The sequence below is a fragment of the Alexandromys fortis genome, unplaced genomic scaffold (genome assembly GCF_014885135.2).
Source record: "Alexandromys fortis isolate MF-2015 unplaced genomic scaffold, M_Fortis_MF-2015_v1.1 scaffold_65, whole genome shotgun sequence".
Lineage (NCBI taxonomy): Eukaryota > Metazoa > Chordata > Mammalia > Rodentia > Cricetidae > Alexandromys > Alexandromys fortis.
In genome coordinates this window covers 5,631,167-5,650,531 of record NW_026067986.1, presented here as the reverse complement: position 1 = coordinate 5,650,531, position 19,365 = coordinate 5,631,167, and the positions used below count along the sequence as shown (strand labels likewise).

The 19,365-nt window shown below is 35.8% G+C and overlaps 1 pseudogene; it reads right to left on the bottom strand.

Moving 5' to 3' along the window:
- Window positions 1-382: 382 nt before the first annotated feature.
- On the bottom strand, window positions 383-17,336 carry LOC126511781 (heat shock protein HSP 90-beta-like; annotated as a pseudogene).
- Window positions 17,337-19,365: the final 2,029 nt, after the last annotated feature.

Below are 19,365 nucleotides of genomic sequence, written 5' to 3'. Positions count from 1 at the left end.
TATGCAAGTGTGTGTTATATTCATTTATGCTGCAGAATATTATTTTAAATATGTGAAGATGAGATACATTTCTTTCTGTTTTTTTTTTTTTTGTTTAATTATGAAAAGCTTTGTTACTGTTTCATCTTGCCTGCCTAAGGCACCTAATTGGTCTAATAAAAAGCTGAACAGCCAATAGCTAGGCAAAAGAGGAATAGCTTTTGGGTAGAGTGAAGAAATAAAGAAAAAACAGGTAAAGTTAAAGAAAAGAAAAAGCAAGCCAGAAATGAGTTTAAGCTCGGGTTCAGCATTCAAAATTAGTAATAGGTCTCTGTGTCATGATTTGGGAGCTAGTTGGTTGGTGGTCTAAATGAAAAAGCCTGGTGCAAGAGATTTTAAAGGTTTATCTTTCTCTTTTCCATTTTCTTCTTTTATTCAAATTGTTTGGTAGGTCCAGGCCCTCTTTAGTCACAGAAACCAGGTTCTTTCCATTAAACACCTTGAGCTGCTGCCCACAGTGTTCATCAATTAACACAGTCTGATACACCGCAGCAAAGCCCAGCTTCCGCACATGCTCCACATAGGCAGAGTAGGCCAGCTGCTCTCTGCGCTGACCAATGACAAAGCAAATGGACTTCTGTGTCTCCTTCATGCAAGACACACACACTGACAGGAAGTCATGAGCTCAGAAGCGATCCCGTAGGAATCTTCACAGATTTCAAATTTTAAAATCTTAGAGAACGCCATCGAATTCCTTGTACTTTCTTTGTCTTCTGCCAACTCAGAAAAGAGCTCACAGCTCTTTTTCACCAAGGTTTTGATGATGACTCCTAAGATCTTGCTCTGCTGGAGGACTTCCTGGGAGATGACCAGGGGCCTGTCTGAGGTATTCCGATACCGGCTCATCACAGCTGTTCTTGATGAACACTGAAGAGCCATGCAGTTTGATGTTGCTCTTTTTCTTAAAATTGTCAAAAGGAGTTTGCCAAGGAATGAAAAGCAGTGTCTAGAATTGGATGTGACCTTCTACAGAAAATGCTGAAAAAAAAAAATAATGTAGCCAACAAAAACAAAAACAGGAAAAACCAGTTATATATTTCAAGGCAAGATTATCTTAAGTCTCAGTATCAAAGATCTAACACTGGAGCCATGCTCTACTCCTGAAGTTCTAGGAACAGAGTAGACACTTTAGGCAGCTCCATAGAAAGCAGACCTAATACCAAGTCAACTTAGAATGCTGGTTCTCACGAGTAGACTCCCAACGAGCATGCTTGCTGTCATGGCCATCAGCTGGATTCTGACTTGAAGGCAAAGTGAAATCCTTACCAGGCACAGGTCTATTTGAGTAGTTAGGTCCTAGAGAAGAAATTCAGTTCTCAGTTACTGACCAATGGGGAATGCTATTCCCCACCATCTGTATCACAGTTTGTAAACCACTCCAGTTTATACAACAAGCACCTTGACTGCCAGCTGGTCTTGTCCATCTTTGCTCAGGCTACTGGAGATTGGCCTAGGCTTATTCAAATCTCTCTGAATAATGTCTTTCTCCTTAATCTTCTTGACTTTTTTTTTAAAATCTTTGATTCTGTCATCCTCATCTGTCCCTGAATTTTCATTCGTAAGAGTCTCCTCACTATCTTTATCTTCTTTCTCTTCCTCTGTCTTATCCTCACTGATCTCTCACTCCTCCAATCCTGTCAAAGTAGGAGGGGGTCTCTAAAGCTCTCAGAACAAATCTTGTCCAAAAAATTCTAGATTTATTAAAAACAACAAAACAAGAAAGTAAGAGAAAAGTTGATTGCTTTGGGTTCAAAGCTAAAAGACATGAACTAGTTTATGTCGATTTATGATAGAGTTGTTACAATATAACATCACCAATGCCTATGCATAACCCTTTTCTATAACAGTATCTTCAAAGTAGACAATAGAAAATATTCTTCTTCCAAGTATTTCTCCTTTTATGGGTGAAAATTGACTTTTAAATTATTATTACCATACATTATTTAGAAGACTTTCTCTTTCTTTTTTTGTGAGTGGGTTTCTCTGTGTAGCTCTGGCTGTCCTGAAACTAGGACTGTAGACAAACAAGGCTAGCTTCAAACTCAAAGATGCACCTGCTTCTGTCTCCCAAATGCAGAGAATAAAGGCATGCAGCACAAATCCCCAGCCTTAAAACATATTTTAAACTCTAAAAATTTTCAATTATAGTCCATTAGAATTATAAAATTTGGTGGAAAAAAACTTCATATTATTTTTGTAATATAAATTATACTTTGCTTAAATTTTGGAGCAGTAATTTTTATATTCTTAGAAATGAAAGTTTCATTTGGCAGTTGTGTGTGATGTCTCCTCTACAGGATGGATGATATACTTTACACATAGGGTTAGTACTCTATGTCAATTCAATCAAAAATAAATATTTGTCAATATTTAAATATGATCCAGTTTCCAAGTTCCTGTATGTAAATGTGACTCTTGCCTTTAATAACATTACTTTTAATGTGATATGAAAATGGTTTGTTTCAATATTCTCAAGATAGTTAAAATAATCCCTATCTATTAATGTTCATTTTATGCATGTTTCACTATATTTATTTTAATTTACTTGCATATCATTAATAATTAAATAAAATATTTAATTAGTATGCTAACTTTAATTACAAATAAATCAATATTTCATTTTTTAACTTAATTCACTGAAATAGTCCAAATGTCTTGCCAAACTGCACATCAACTTTTTTAGCTAACCAGAATCGTGAAAAAATGTTTTGCTTCTCATTTGAATTCAAGTTTCTCTTCCAAGCCTTTAAAAATATAGGTTAGAGTCTTTAAAATTTTGCCTTATGCATATTGTGAGTTTTGGAGAGCTTTATAATGTGAAAGCTGTATCATTACATTTACCCATTAAAAAATCAACTTCAAGAGTGTTTAAAATACACCATCCATCACCGAACTGAAAATAACACGTAATTATTTCAAATACCAACGTCGTCAACAACTCCAGGCGCCGTGCGCTTTCTTCAAGATTGAAGCAGTGAGTTGCCGAGTACCTATTACGCGTAATTAAGCTTTAGAACGCACATCAGTAGTCTCATCGCTGTTTTAAAAACAGCTTTGTTGTCATGTGACTGACGATAAATGTCATTCTGAAGCAGGGTGCCTTTATCCCAAACTGGCCTCATTCCACTGAATCGAGTCCCAGAGTTTATAACTACAGATTTAATTAAAATTATAACTAAAGATTTTAGTTAGGATAATGATGGATCGTGATTGTCACTAACACCTCAATATTGTGTCTTGAATGGATTCATTTGATAAAGATAAGTATGCCTGGAAACTCTACGAGATTCCAAAGTGAGATCTCTACAATACTAAAGATATTGCTATCACCAAAATTAACATATAAAAATTTCATTCAATGATATGAAAGCAAAATATGCTTACATCTCCCTGACAATGTGTCCAGTTGCCACAAGCCCCTGCCATTGTATTTGCATGCTATGGTGAAATATGCTTTAGAACTCTGAGCCAAAAACAAACATTTCTTTAATTTGTTATTTCACAGTAGTGACCACACTAAATGGAAAAGTAATCAATATAGGCAACTATCTTTATCTGCTAAAAAACAGTAAAAAAAAAAAAAGACAAAAACCAGAATGGAAGAAGGAACACAGCAAAACTATCTCCTGATTTTTTAAAAATTTATAAAACAAAATGTACAAATAGTTTCAGGACCTTTTACTAGGTAACTCTCTAAAATAAGTAGAAGGAATGCATATATATATGTATATATATATATGTATATATATATGTATATATATATTTCATTCTTGTTATAGTAAATTTATCTTAAAAATAAAGATAATTACAAAGTTGTGGTGGTGCGTGACTTTAATTCTAGCTCTCAGATGGCAGAGTCAGGAATATTTCTGTGAGTTTGAAGCCAACCTGGTCTACACAGTGAATTCCAGGACAGCCAGAACTTCACAGAAAAAAAAAAACAAACCTGTCTCCAGAAGGTTAAAAAAAATAAAAATAAATAAGTGAAAGAAAATAAAATAGTGGAAAAATTGTACAGGGGTATAATAAAAAGAAATACTACATTGTCAAATATTCCAAAAATGATATGTATTTCTGTGTAGATGTTCCCTATTGTGGGTTCTTAGACTGATAGAAAATGTAAAGGCAGACTCAAAGGGAAACTCAGAGATTATTTTATACGAGCTGGAGAGAAACAAAAAGGGAAGGCATAAATTGGGAATTTGACAGCTCCCCAAAGAAAGGTAATGGAAAAAAAGAGAAAAAGCAATGACCTTAGAGTAAAGGTCAGCAATGGGCATTCTTAAGAAGCTGTGAAAAGTCAGGATAAAGACTTCTTCATAGACTATGAGAGAGTCTATAGGGTTTAGAGAAATTTGCTAAGGATTTCAGATGATATATGAAAAACACGATATATTGAAGGAAAAAGAAAAGAAGATAGGCTTAGTAAGAAACCCCAGCAAGCAACTGAAACAAGATAGGACTTCAACAGCAATGACAGTACAAACTCATAAATAGAATTATTGTTCATCCCAATTCCTTAGGTGTCTTTAGGTGTATTTATTTCCCTGAGACTTAATCCTCTTCTCAAGTGATTGACAGGCTCATTTTGATCAACTCTTGAGGGAAGAGACAATATTATGTAATGATTTTGGTAGTCTACAAAATAATGTGTGAGCTCAGGCCAAATTTAGAGCACAGATCTGCTTCTGTTAGTTAAAGGAATAATTCTTTTGAGGGTTTCAACAATGCCCTGTTTTAACACCCTTTCATACCATGTTTACAAATGTTATAGAGAAACCATCATGTTAATTACCACTGATAAAATGCAGTATCTCTTCCTGATACAAGTCTTAGAGAAAAGAGGATTATAAAAAATACACTTCAACATAACAAACTCAGAGCCAATATCATCCCAAAAGAAGAAAAGCACAAAGTTCCCCTCTTAAAATAACTAATGATACAGTAATTGATGCCCTAGTTAGGGCAATAATAAAAGAGATGGAAACAAAGGACCACAAATAGGAAAAGAAGCAAATTATCTTTATTTGAAGAAGATACAATTTTATACATAACAAATATCCAAAACGCCCCAGAAATTTTAGAAATAATCAAAATTTTAGTAGTGGTGAAGGTTCTAGTTAGACACTAGTACACATTCTCCATGTAATAATCAAAACTTCCAAAATGTGGAAGAAAATAGAATATATTTTAAAAACAGTAGATTTCCATAGACCAATAAAAAAACATTGAAAGCAAATTGCAAAAAATTCAGGATAAATCTTACCAAGAAAATACAACACCTCTACAATAAAAGTGTTAAATTGCCAAAGAAAATGATTGTAGAAGGCACTAGAAGTTGGAGAGACCTTCCATGCTAATTAATTGATAGAGTTAATATTATTAAAAAAAACAATAAGAAGCAATTTACAGATTAAATGCAATGCCAATCAAACTTCCATTATTTTCATCACTGAAATGGAGAATAGGTTATAATTTATATGCAACATTAAAGTTTCTTGGGTAGCCAAATTAATACTGTGGAAAACAAACAAGCAGGGGATGGCCTAGTACACACTAGCAGCCTTTTACTACATGGATTAAGGCCTTCTCTCAATAGGAGAGAATTCACACCTGATATGCTAAGCCTAGCTAAGTTTCTGTGTCTGGTGTGGTTAAGGACTCTGCAAGAGATCCAATTACTGCTACTCTCCTAAATCAATATAATTTGAACTGTATTCTGAGTGTTTACCCTTCATTCCAAAGGTAAGCATAGCTCACTTCTCATCAAGGATTATTTTTGCAGAAGATATAGGCTATTATAGAAATTCAAAACTGGTTAAAATGCAAAACTCAATGGACTGTGGAGTGCCCAATCCCTATTGAGAAATCTACAATGTGTTTCTATACCTGAGGGTCAGTGAATATCATCAAATAGGGATCACACAGATTGTAAGAGATGAAAAACATAACTTCTTCAGCAGAAGCTTCTTAAATTCATATGCAAGTGAAATAAATATAAATATAAACATAATAAAAGAAAAGAAATAGATGGAGTCATGGCATAATGGAGAAACATGGCTCCATATACAATATACATCTTTCCTCCCTGAGAGTAAGCTTTATTGCCAGGGATGGATTGCATCTAGGTGCATTGTGGGCCAAAGGTACCCACTGAAAACCCTGAACAATCTTGTCTATTGCCAAGGATATTAGTTGCTCTCCACAACCTGCTGGTAAGGCCCCATTGCTAAACATAACATCTACATATTACATGGAGAATGTGTACTAGTGTCTAACTAGAACCTTCACCACTACTAAATAATGATACTGGTAGGTACTCTCTAAGGTCCCAGAGGAGAAACATAGCCACCAACCCAACTACAAATCCTGTGATCTACAGTGGGACTGCTGTATATATGACATGCTGGAGCAAGAGTAACACAAATATTGTGGATGCAGGCAACAGCCGCTATCTGATTGAAGTTAAGGCCAATCACAAGATGGAATACTTTGCTTTAATTATCAGCAAATATTTTAAACTTAGAAAATCAATATTTGAGGTTTTAGCAAAGAGAATATAAATAACAAAGAATAGTAAAGATGTAAAGAACAAAGAACAATAAGATTGAAATGAAAAAACAACAATCACAGTCATAGGAATTTCCATGAGGAAAAAAAAATCAGTACATTAACTCCATGTAAAATGTCACAATTCACAGCAGCAATTCATAAGAAGAAAATCTAGAAAATCTAGAAATTTTGCAAAAGAATAAATGGCAAATAGTATTATTGTATGACAAAATATTTTTCAGATATGAAATTAAAGTAATAGATGCCCATATATTTACCTGGATATATTTACACAATGATATAAATAGGTACAGAAATTGGTTTTCATTCAGAATACAATGATCCCCTTTTCCAACAATAAGAATAGACACAATAAGATTCCACCCATTTCCAAGTTACACAGTAATCAATTCATAGAGAAGAATGTTGGGAAACAAAAAGAAGACGGGATGATCCACGTATAACATGAAGCTACTCCAGAATCATAGAGTGGCTACTCCTGAAATCTGACAGCAGCAGGTGCTAAAGGAAAGTTTGCAACTTTGGAACAGCCGTTCATCAGAAGAGTTTAGGTCGCAGTTCCTTTGGGAAGTTTCTCTCTAGGTATTTCCTGCAAAAATAAAGAAATAAATTAAATAAGCAAGTGAACCCTAAGAATATGGAAGAAGATTATCCGGTATCTGTGATATCATTACAACAGTATCCAATTATAAAAGAGATGAATTGATATTTACATAGTATTCAAAAATATTATCTTATGTGCAGCAAGAAAGAGCAATCTTAGAAACATTAGACTTACTGCACACAAACTAACATAGCATAACATTCAGGATTCCACTCAGCTGAAGTTTTGGAACAAAGAAAATTGCATATGTCAACAAAGAAATGAGACAATTGACCTGCAGCGTGGGAAACTGACCTCGACTGAAAAGAAGGGAGTTCTCTGAAGTTGAGCAAATCCATCTCTATCTTGAACAGAAGAGTGGACTGAATGAGTGTGCTTCCAGGTTGACACTCAAGGGAACTGAAAATCTAGGCATTTACTGGAATTGCTGGAAACCTTTAAAAGCTACACTCTTTGGCAAGTGGAGCTGGCTGCGTTGGATGAAAGGCGCTGTTTTATTTTATTATTTTTTTTAAAGAGCCTTCTTTTTAAGTATCTAATATTTTAATTAAAAGGGAAGATTAAGAAATAAGTACAAAGCACACCAGTAAAATAAATGAAACAGGAAGAATGGTTTTTGTATGGCAGATATGGAGAGCTTTGAATTAAGCTTCTCTGAAGGAGTAATTGATTTTACAATTACAGCATTTTTATCTCTTGCTTTTCTAAGTCTTGGCCTTTGCCCCGTTCCACTGCGGGCATCCATCTGCCGAGGGGGAGATTAAAATGTGTTGCAGATGGGGTGAAAGAAGAAATACCTAGGCAGTATTTTTGACATTCAAATTGGATTATACACAAACAATATGTCTCAAAGGCCGGCTCTTCCCCTGCGGAGGGATTTTTTCTATATTGCTTATTTTCCTTTTACATATCAACGGCTATACTCCAGAGAACTCCAGTAATTCAGTTTCCCCAGGAAAGAAGAGGGAGTGGATACACCTACAATGGCTAAGTGAGAAGCGTAGAGGAGCGGCAGAAGCCCGGCTGCCTTCCAGCTTTAGTCTATTGGAGAGAATGTGTGTATTCAAATGTGAGTTATGATTTTACATTCTTGGAAAAGAGCTGAGCATTGCTAACAAAAAGCTTAGGGGTCAGGATCCTCTGCTCTCTGCTATGTCATCCCATCCTCCACGAACAACTGCTGGCGTAGGGTAATCTCAGCAATTGGCTAGCACAACACGATTAGATGAAGGTTCTCTGTGCAGCCAAGGATTCTATCAGAATGTAGAGGAACTCAGGACCAGAATGAAATCTGCATTTACAAAGAAGGTGATATGGTGGGGACCAAGTTAAGAGGACAAAGCAAAACTCATTAATATGTTAAAGGATTTTGATCCTGGCTACCTTGTTAAAAAGAAAAAAAAAATAGTGAAATACTACATTAACCGTCAATATCACCCACGTGGTCCCAAGAAAATCAATGCCTGAAAAAGGACAACTGTAGGAAATGTGCTAACAAGAATGGTTTCTTGTGGTGCCTCACCCTTATACAAAGAATTACAGGCAACTAATGGGTACTAAAAGTCAAATATGTTTCCTCAGGGGAGGTGCTCTGGCTGTTATCCGGTATCAAGTGGTTAGCCTTGGAATCACATCCATAGAAGTAAGATTATACAGACAGAGTGCTTATATTTATGTATTTAGTAATATATATTACTGTTGAGTCCTGGCCTCCAGCTGCTCTTTTCTGCTAGAGATCCTTACTTTCCTTCTGATTTGAGTTACTAAAGGCTGGGTCAAATTTGTTTACCAGGTCTGCTTCACGAGCACGTGTTGCCTTGGCCTTGATCAGTGGATAAGGTTTTCACCTCTGTGGCCCACTTGACTGTTGAGTATATAAGCCTCTGTGGTGCTATTGAAAAAATGGCTTTTTACCAGTGACTAGAGGTCTGTCTCTCTGTCTCTGTCTGTGTGTCTCTGTGTGTTTCAACCTCCAGCCCCTTGCCCAAAGCTCGCGAACTGTATGGTGGCACATAGAGCACAGACAGGCGTTGTGTGCTGCATATTATCAATAAAGAAAAAAGTGGCCATGATTTTGAGAGAAAGCAACGAGGGACATGTGGGAGCGATTGAAGGAATGATAGGGAAGGGGTTAAATCATTTAGTTATATTTTAATTTTATTTTTAATGGACCTTGTAGATGGGTTTTTTTTCCTCCATCTATTTCAGACAATGGAAGCAGAGGACGAAGAAGGTGCAGAGGTAAAATCATATGAATAAATAAATAATTACTTTTAAGTGACACTCTTCTGAACATGAGTGTTTCTGTGGAAGCACATTTTGGAAAAACCATGCTCCATATTGCATTACACAATTTCCACCCCAACCCCCCAACCCTTTATGTGTAATAATCAACCCCTAAATGGTGTTTCTCACCCTGAGGACAAACTTTGTTGGGAGAGGGGACATTATCTTTTAGAATTGCTTCCAGCTCTCATTGGGGCATTGTTTTTTCTATGGGATTCTGTAAATATAAAATGATAGTTAAGTTTCAAGATTGCTGTTTTGTAAAATTGCAAATGGCCTCTGAGCAGTAGATAGGATTCTTCTGATGTTCTTATTTGGAGTTCTGGCCACAACATTGTAAGAAGATGCACCATTTCCACAGCTGGTACCCAAAATCCAGTCTCATAGTAGCATTATCAGCATCATGACATCATATTGACCAGGTGGAGTCATTGTTATGGGGCCCCATCTTCTTCATGGAAGTTTCAAAGACTACTGCAGGAAAATCTACTGTATATTGTGGAAAACTTAAATTCATATAGACATATTCAATGAAAGATGTGATATAGAGAAAATGGGCATGGATGAATATAAAATATTTCCTTACAGTCTATCTTTTTTCTGTCCCATACCAGATGCCTTCTGACATGAGACAGAAATTCTGAATTTTTCTTTTAACCACATGCTTGGATTTAGAGGATAGCCATCATCCAACTCCAAAGCCAGCTCTGATTTTTAAGTAGAGATATGTACATGTCCAGATAATCAAATTTTGCCAAACAGGCAATACAGCATTGTAAGTCTGATTTCCCTTTGTTTGCTGATTCTTTCTGGATAGCTATATTTTCATCTTTAGACATCTAGGTGTACAAGGACTTTCATCTCTTTGAAGATGAGTATTTTCCTGCAAAGACAAGGACAGAACCCTGCCCAAACCCTTATAAAGGTTTTCTTATCACCTGTATGATTTTCACCTCTGTGTATGAGCTTTCATTTCCCTTTCTCAAGAGGTTTTCTTTTTGAAACCGAATCTTTACTAATTTTGATGGTATCCATAGCTTTTCTTCTCTGGAAACAAGAGTAAAACCCCTTCTCTAACATAGCACATCTCCTGGTTTCCATTGTGAGGTCGACACATCCTTGAAATATACCGGCTGATTTAACTCAGTTTTTTTTTTTTTTCTGTTATCCAATATCTATTTGATGCTGTCGTTCCTTTCTCAGTAGTGATAAGAAAATTTAAGGTCAATAAAGCATTATGCAACCTATTTCAGGGGGGTATTTTCCATCCTTTTCTGCTTGTTTAGCATATACTTTACAGTTTGATGTGATCTTTCTATAACTGCCTGACCTGTAGGATTGTTTGGTATACCTGTAATGTGCTTTATATTATAATAAGCAACAAAACTGATTTATTTTCTTAGAGATATATGTTGGACCACTGTCTTTTTTTTGTGAGGTATACCCATGATGACTATAACTTCTAATAGAAGTGTGATTACTGAATCAACCTTTTCTGAGCTCAAAGCACTTGCCAACTGAAAACCTGAATAAGTGTCAGTGGTGTGGTGTACATATTTTAATTTTACACATTCTGTAAAATGGAACAATCCATCTGCCAGATTTCATTCCTTTGAGTACCTTTTGGGTTATTTACTGCAGATAACAGTGTTTGCTTATAGAAAGAGCAAGTAGGACATCTCTTTATAATCTCCTTAGCTTGTTAGCATGTAATAAAAAACTCTTTCTTTAAACTTTTGCTATTAACATGATTTTTCTTATGAAATTCTGAGGTCTTCATCATACTTCCAATCAATAATTGGCCAATTTCTGCATTACCTTGAGCTTGAGGACCTGGCAGACCCATGAAGGATCAGATTGTGTTGTGTATATGAGACAAAGCCTATTCCTGATTATGTATTGAACCTGAATGAATAATGAAGTCAATTCTATATCATCTGGTATAAATTCACCAGTTTCAATATGCAAGACAACTCTTTCTGCATATTGTGAATCAGTAACTATATTGAGATGTTTGCAAAATCACTTAGTACCTTGAGAATAGCATATAATTCTGCTTTCTGAACAGAATTATAAGGACTTTGTTCCACCTCACTTAATTCTTCTGATTATATCCTGCCTTCCCTGATTTGTTTGTATACACTACCACACCTGAAATTTTTTATTAACAAGAAGATATATTTATATTTTCCTATGCATTATAAATATAAAATACTACAGATACATAAATAATCATTTTATTTTATATTTTTTACAAAATTTATGTATAATTACATACTAGATACATAACTCTTCAAAACACACTTTGATTTGAAATTTTTCCTTATATGAGACTATCAAGCAAAAGAAAACAAAGAAGGATAGAATATGATCAAAATATGTTCTATGGAAAGTTTGAAAAATACAACTTAATTTAAAAAGCTAACAAAAATAAAGCTTCAGCATATGATTTTCCTTGTCTTCAATGTCCAACAATTCATTTTTATAGCCTTATCAATAAAGAATTACTTTATCTGTATTTTCTATCTTTACATATATGTCACATTGGTATATATTATGTAAGTTATTATACTATATTTATTATATTATGCATATTATATATGTATATATTATGCACATTATATATGTGTATCTATAGAGTAAAACCATCTTTTTACCTGGCTCTTATATCATCCTGTACCTTTAGATATTTATTGCTGTCAAGGTCTTGCCATGCTTTTAAGTTGCAGTCCAGCCAGTAGAAACTATAACCTTCTTCAAGAATAAATCATGAACTAACTTTCAACCAATGTTTATGAGGGGAAGAGACAGGTAACAATGTGGAACCTCAAATGTCATTGTATCAATGAGGATACCATTTGAAATGGCAATGCTTGATAACTGATTTTCGTAAAGATTTCAGTATGATAGTGAAAGGATAGATCAGTCAATATATCAAAATTCTCCCATTTTTACTTTCTATGACTCTTTTACTGATTCTTTTCAAAGGAATCAATGTACAGGATAGAGAGAAAGAAAGATATAACCAGAGTTGGGATAAAAATACAGAGAGACAGACTAAAATTTTAAAGCATTTGCTGTTATTAGGCAGGCAAGCTGACAAATCCCAATTGCACAGGGGAATGTGTTCCCAAATCTATATTCTGGAGAGATTCTGTTATGATTTTAACGTGAAATGGCCTCCAGAATTTCTTGTATTAAATACCTGTCCCCTGGTTATTGCTATTTCAAGGAGTTTGTGGAGTTTAAATGTAACTGTAATGAATGAGTAAGTTACTTGGGAAAGGACTCTGGAAATTACAACTGTCTACAGTCCATTCCTCTCTCTGCTTCTGGTTAGCTGTGAGGTGAGTAACCCCCTCAATCACTGGTTCTACTTCGACGAATCTCTCCCTCATCATGGCTTTAAAATCAACAGAGCCAGAGACAATAGACTGAACTCTCTAAAACCAGAAATTATAATCAATGATGGTTCTAAGTCACTCTCAAGGATTTTGGTTAAAACTGTAGAACAACAAAAAATATCAAATATGGGGCCTAACACATATAATAATCTCATCTGTAAAATACGACTTACCTGTTGAAAACTCAGTCATTTATTTTGTATCTTTTAGATGCTTTGTGATAGACTTTTCCTATGGAGATTCCACATCTAATCACCCACATAAAGAATCCACGACAGGCCGGGCGTTGGTGGCACACGCCTTTAATCCCAGCACTCTGGAGGCAGAAGCAGGCGGATCTCTGTGAGTTCGAGACCAGCCTGGTCTACAGAGCTAGTTCCAGGACAGGCTCCAAAGCCACAGAGAAACCCTGTCTCGAAAAAAAAAAAAATAAAAAATAAAAAAAAAAGAATCCACGACAGACCAAATTATCTATACTGCCAAAATCTAACTTGCTGATCCAATGAGCTTTATTGGGGTTGGTTATGGGATGTAGGTGAGGGGAATACCTAAAACAGAGGAAATTAATCAAAGACAGCTGCATCGCCAATGCACAGCACAGCACGGGTTGCTGCTAAAAGGAGCTGAAAGCGTGCTGCACTATGCACAGACTGAAGGCATCTCAACAGCATGGGGAATGTCCTTTCCTGTTGGTTCACTTGGTCTGAGCCTCTTCCAGCTATCTCAGATGGTCTCTGCCTATTTCAAGGTGCTTGGCTGTGGAGGCTCAACAATATGAGCCTCTTTCTACCTCGTCTGATGGTCAGAGAGTTTTGAGATTGCTCAAAATGGTTGACAACATCCTGAATCAAAATATTGATATTAATATGGCTCACAAAAGTAGACCCATTCCATCCTGACAGATGGTCAGGATATGGAAGCCTATTTCTGCCCCTTCTTTTGTAATATGAGGTTACCTGGGGGATGGCTGCCTTCAGGATACTTGGTCTAGGGTGACTTCACTGCCTAAGCAACAGAATGCTAATGACTTGATATTTCAAAATGCTAAAGCATTTAACTGTTTGAGTTGTCCTTTGAATCATGTTAAAGAAGCCTTTTGTTGCCTTGTTCCCCCTTTTTTTATTGGGGTATAAAACTGTATAGAAAACTAAATGCAGACAATCTCTCTGGAACACTCTGCCAGTACTATTCTGTGGTTTCTGTTTCTTTATTTTTCATGTGTTTTTGTATTCATTACTCCAGAATTGACAGAGACATCTCATTGCCTGGACAGTCACCCAAAGTTCTTCTGTAACATTGGGGCATCCACTTCCAGCTGACAGGATGATTGTATCGGGCAGACTTTTCCATGAAGCAGGAAATTTGAAACACTGTTTTGCCTCTATTGGAAGTTTGCCAGTAACTTTCTATACTCTTTTTTTTTCTTCTCTTAAATGAAAGCATAAAATTAAGTCTCAGCAAAAGCGGTTCTCATTGTAAGCAAGGTTCCAGTTGCAAACTTTGCGCATCACCTTGGTTTCCCAGACATCCAATTTTGTTTCAGCAAGGAGTCACACTTGCTTCTATTTGTGACATGTTATAGCCACAGAAATAAATGTTCTCTGAATATTCTTCAATGACTCTTTTATTTCTATGTTTTCTAATTGGAAGTAAGAGTATAGACTTTTTCTTATCACTAAACCAATCTAAAGCAACATCTTTTGATTCTCACATTTAAATTGAGAGCTCTAAAATCTTTAAAGTAAAATGATATTGAAATGTCAATGATTAAATATTGTTTCTAAGTTGATAATACAATATCCCATCAATTTAGGAACATAACACTGGAATGATATGCTAATATTTCTCCACCAATTTAATATTATCATTTTCTCTCAGTTTTATGATTCATATAGAAAAATATGTAAAGAATGACATTATATTACAACAGAGTGTACATTATAGTAAGCCTTTTTTTCTCACCTAAAACCTTAAGTTTATGTTTGCCACCTTTAATGTCATCTTTACCGTTTTCAAAGACCAGCAAGAGATTTCGATTAGGGTAGAGAGAGTCTCACCTTCACAGCAAGAGAAATGCTTTTAGATAATCCTTGGAACAAACTAATGTGGAAAAAACCTGATGGCGTGAGGGAAGAGGCCCATGTTGGAAGGGGAGCAAAGGTTGTTTACTAAGGGAAGAAATGCCAGTATCAGGTGTGACAGTCATTTAACAGTAGGAATACTTGTTACATTAACAAGATTTACTGACAGACTCCATCTGTGTCTTCTCACCAAACAAGGTCACTCAGTCAGATACTATGGTACCTAATGAGGAAAATGCCAAGTCTCTGGAGCGATAATGGAGGTTCGCTCTGACTTACGCCTCAGGCACTGGCAATATTTTTAGGTCTAGAAAATAAAATAAGGTACAGAAAAAGGTCATAATTTTTATAGAGCCAATCCACCTTGAAAAATAGCTGTACATGTAAGCAAGTATCTTTAATATTTTTCACCTTTCCCGAGAGGCAAGGTTACTTTCTATTCTTCTTCAAAGTGGTCCTTCAGGGTTTTAATACCATCAACATTAAACTCATGGATATTATTAAGTTAAAGGGTCTGTGCCACCGTTTTTTATTGTTTTATATCAATGAAGGAAACATCTGGAAAATAAAGTAGCCTTTTGTTTTTACACAAATAAATTTTAGGTGTTTCTTTACATCAAAAAGATCTCACAAAAAAAGTTCTGTGGCACTGGATACCTCAATGATGCTTGAATTCATGCATAGTGACTTTTAATAAATAGCTTTTGACAGGAGCAAATAGTTTAGCATTTTAACCCTCAGTGTCTTTAATGGAAAAAATATAATAGATTTAGAATAAAAAATAGTGGAGATCGCTTCTAATAAAAATGTCCTTGAGGCCCATTTTCTACTCTAGGACCTTTGACACCCTCAAGAGAATTTATCAGTGCACCTCTCCAAAACCAATTGCACATAGTTATAGTCTGATTCATGACAGCTACATGGCATTGAAAGACAATCAAATATTTGATATATTTTTTCCATCTCTGATATTTTCCCCAAATAGGATTCACTAGTTTATATTCTTCTTTAAGTTTTCCAAACTTTGAAGTACTTCTTTTAGCTTATTCTATTATTTTGAAAGTATGTTAAATATTTTTTCCTTATTCGCCAAATACTTCAGATTCCTTTATAGTTCTCAAATATGATTACCTCAATTAAAATATCATTAAAATTGACTGTGGTGGTGCACACCTCCGTTCTCACCCCTCAGATAGTACAGGCAAGTGGATCAGATCAGGGTATCAAGACTATCTTAAACTGTCTAGCACACTTGAGGCAAAATTGGGCTGCATGAGATGCTACCTTGGAAAAAAATGAAATCACTGAGTATTCAGGTCATAAAGCTTTTCATTGATATGACATTAAGTACAGGTCTAAGAACTCTGTATTTGCTGTTTCTTAACCTAATAGTCATCCTGCAAATGCATCACTAATATTAGCCCCATTACATAACTGGGACATAAAGCATTTAAATAATTTAATGGGTTGATGAGAGGTCTCAGTGAGTAAATGTGCTTCTTGCTTTGCTCCAATACCTGGAACACACATGGTAAAGGAAAGAATCTATATCCCAAGCTGCCCTCTAATCTCCATATAACCACATTAAGTAAAAGAGTAAACAGGAAGAGTAAATATCTTTCCACAAGAATTTACAAACCAAGAGCAAGTTAGAGTCTGGAACATAAGTACATAAATACTTTAGCTTTGTTTTCATTTCATTCTGTAGACATTTCAGAGCAAATCCATAAGAAAATCTACTGTTTACAGAGATAAGCCTATGAAAACTTTCATTTTAACCAGTATGCCTGAAATAGTAGCATTTTATTGAATTATTGCTGATCAAATTCTATAGGGTTTTAGGTGATGGCATAACTTAATAAAGTTCAAAATATTTTGTACTTAGTTTTGGCAAAGGGTTGATTGTTAATAAAGGAACTGGGAGAATGAACATGCAGTAAAGTTTGGGGTGACAGGCTAGAGGAGGCACTATAGGGAAAAATAACTAATACTAAAGGATTTTTAGAAATAAATATAAAAATCTATCTCTGTAAAAGCTTTCTAAAACATACATATATAAAGAAAGTATTTAAATTTAGTTACACTGTAAGAAGTGGGAATGAAAATTCCCAACTTGACATTTTATGCTACCAAATACAAACCCCAGTATCTGCGACGGGTGCCTTCTTTTTTAAATTGAGGGCCTTTCTCCTGTTGATCTCCCAAAATTGCAAGCTACTGACAATATTCTCAGTATTTGATTTGAGCATAAGCCCTTACTGACAAAAATACAACACCCCAGAGTCTCAGAACCTGTCGAAATCCAGTTGGTACTTACCTGGAAACAGCATCGGAACTGAGAGTTACCATAATGTTGGGAGGTTCTGTGAATGTTAGCAGAAGGCAAAAGAAGCCATCCCACTATGATTTCATAAAAGCCACATAATAACCAGCGTGACAATGTATGGCCTTTGGTAAATAGAGGCAGACATGCTATAGAAGTAAACAGTCATTTTTAGACTGGATCTAAATTCTGTTCTATGAGCTAGCACCGTTATCGAGGTCAAGAATATGTAGAAAAAGGCGCTAGGTTTCCATGAGCCCCCCTTTTCCCCAGGGAATGTGAGTGCACTCTCTGCCCATTCCACAGCCCCACTACACAGAACAATCAGACAAGATGGGGAGTCGAGGCAAAGCAGAAATTCAGTTTATTATTGTGAGCATCTCACTGCTACGCAGGTGCCACATATATGGCAGGTGATTAGTCAGGACGGGTGGCAGAATGCAACCCTGTTCTTCCATTTCCCCTAGTATATGGATCCAGGGGTGTGGCTTTAATTGGAAGCTGCCAAGTCACCATCTGGTGGTCTGGAGCATTGTTCTCAAGTGACACAAAAACACTTTTGTTTCAAAGAATAATTCTCCCAAAGAGAAAGCAATTGAGACGGCATCAAATTTTTAAACGTAAGTATACTTAGACTTTCAATTTATCATGTAGATTAATTTTCATATTAGGTCTGAAAGCAACAAAACACCAATATATAGCTCTAATACTTAGCTAGATTTTGTCATCTATCTTTTCCATTTCTTCTGTATAAATCGTGTCTGAGGATGAGTGATTAGTTTGGGTACATTCAAGCTATCTTTCACACAATAGACATTACATTAAAACCTCTCCTTCTCTCTCAAACTACAGGAAAATATTTGTTTGACAAAAAAACACAAAAGAAATAGAAACTAGTGACATCTGGTAGGTTGTATAAGGTTAGTAGATTTTCTATCTTGTAAACACCAAATAATTTAAAACAAATTAATACAAATGTTGTTTTGATTCTTGTCTCCTTGATATTGTTCTGGTTGGTTTTATGTAAATTGGACACAAGCTTAACTCACCTGAATCGATGGAATCTCATTGATAAGATGCCTCCATTAAGATGTGTTTGTAGGAAAGCCTAGAGGGTATGTTCTCAATTAGTGATTGATGCAGGAAAGCACAGCCCTATATGGGTGCAATCGGTTTGGGATGGTGGTCCTGGGCTCTTTAAATGCAGAATGAGCAAGCCATGGGGAGCAAACCAGTTAGCAGAATTCCTCTACATCTAGATCAGCCCATGCCTCCAGGTTTATGACTGGTTGTTCCTGTCTAGATTTTTCTCAGTTATGGATGAAATCCCAAAGCAAATATGACGTGTTTCAACATAATCATATTCGACACACATCATGAGGAATCTGGTTTTTACATTTCCTATCAGGATTATTAGTTCTAAAGCTGAGCAATTCTGGAAATTAAGTTTAAAAATCTCTTAGCACCCTAAAAGAAAGTGATAATTACACTTATTGTATCAGGAAATCATGTTTTCTTCTCCTGACATTCACTGTCTAAGATACTTATAAGCCAAACAGCAGTTTATAACTCTCACACGTTGCAGAATGATTTTGAAAATGAAACTGTTTTCAACTGTGCTAGCGGAACTTCTTCAGCCAATAGCCTTTAAGATAGCATCCTACTTTGGGCGTGGTCTCATGTACTATAAATGTGCTGGCCTCTTGGCTGCTGGATTTGGTTCCAATTCCCAGCGCATGCAGAGGATTGAGGATCGCTACTCTTTCTGTGGGTTTATCTGCAGATGAATAAACCTTTGTTATGTTCCATTCAGAGCTATTGTGGAACTCTTTTGTACTCCAACGCAACTGTGAAACACACTCATGATGCGGGAGGTCCAATATTGTAAAAGCATAAATACGCCCAGGTGTGCAAAAATCTAATTAGATGACAGGTAATAATCCTGTCTCAGATAGGATGCTTAATCTTAGGAGCTCAAAGACACTCTAGGAAAGGGGTTGCAAGACTTGCGCGGCACCTCTGAGCTAAGTCTCCATCAGAGATGCTATTGTGAAC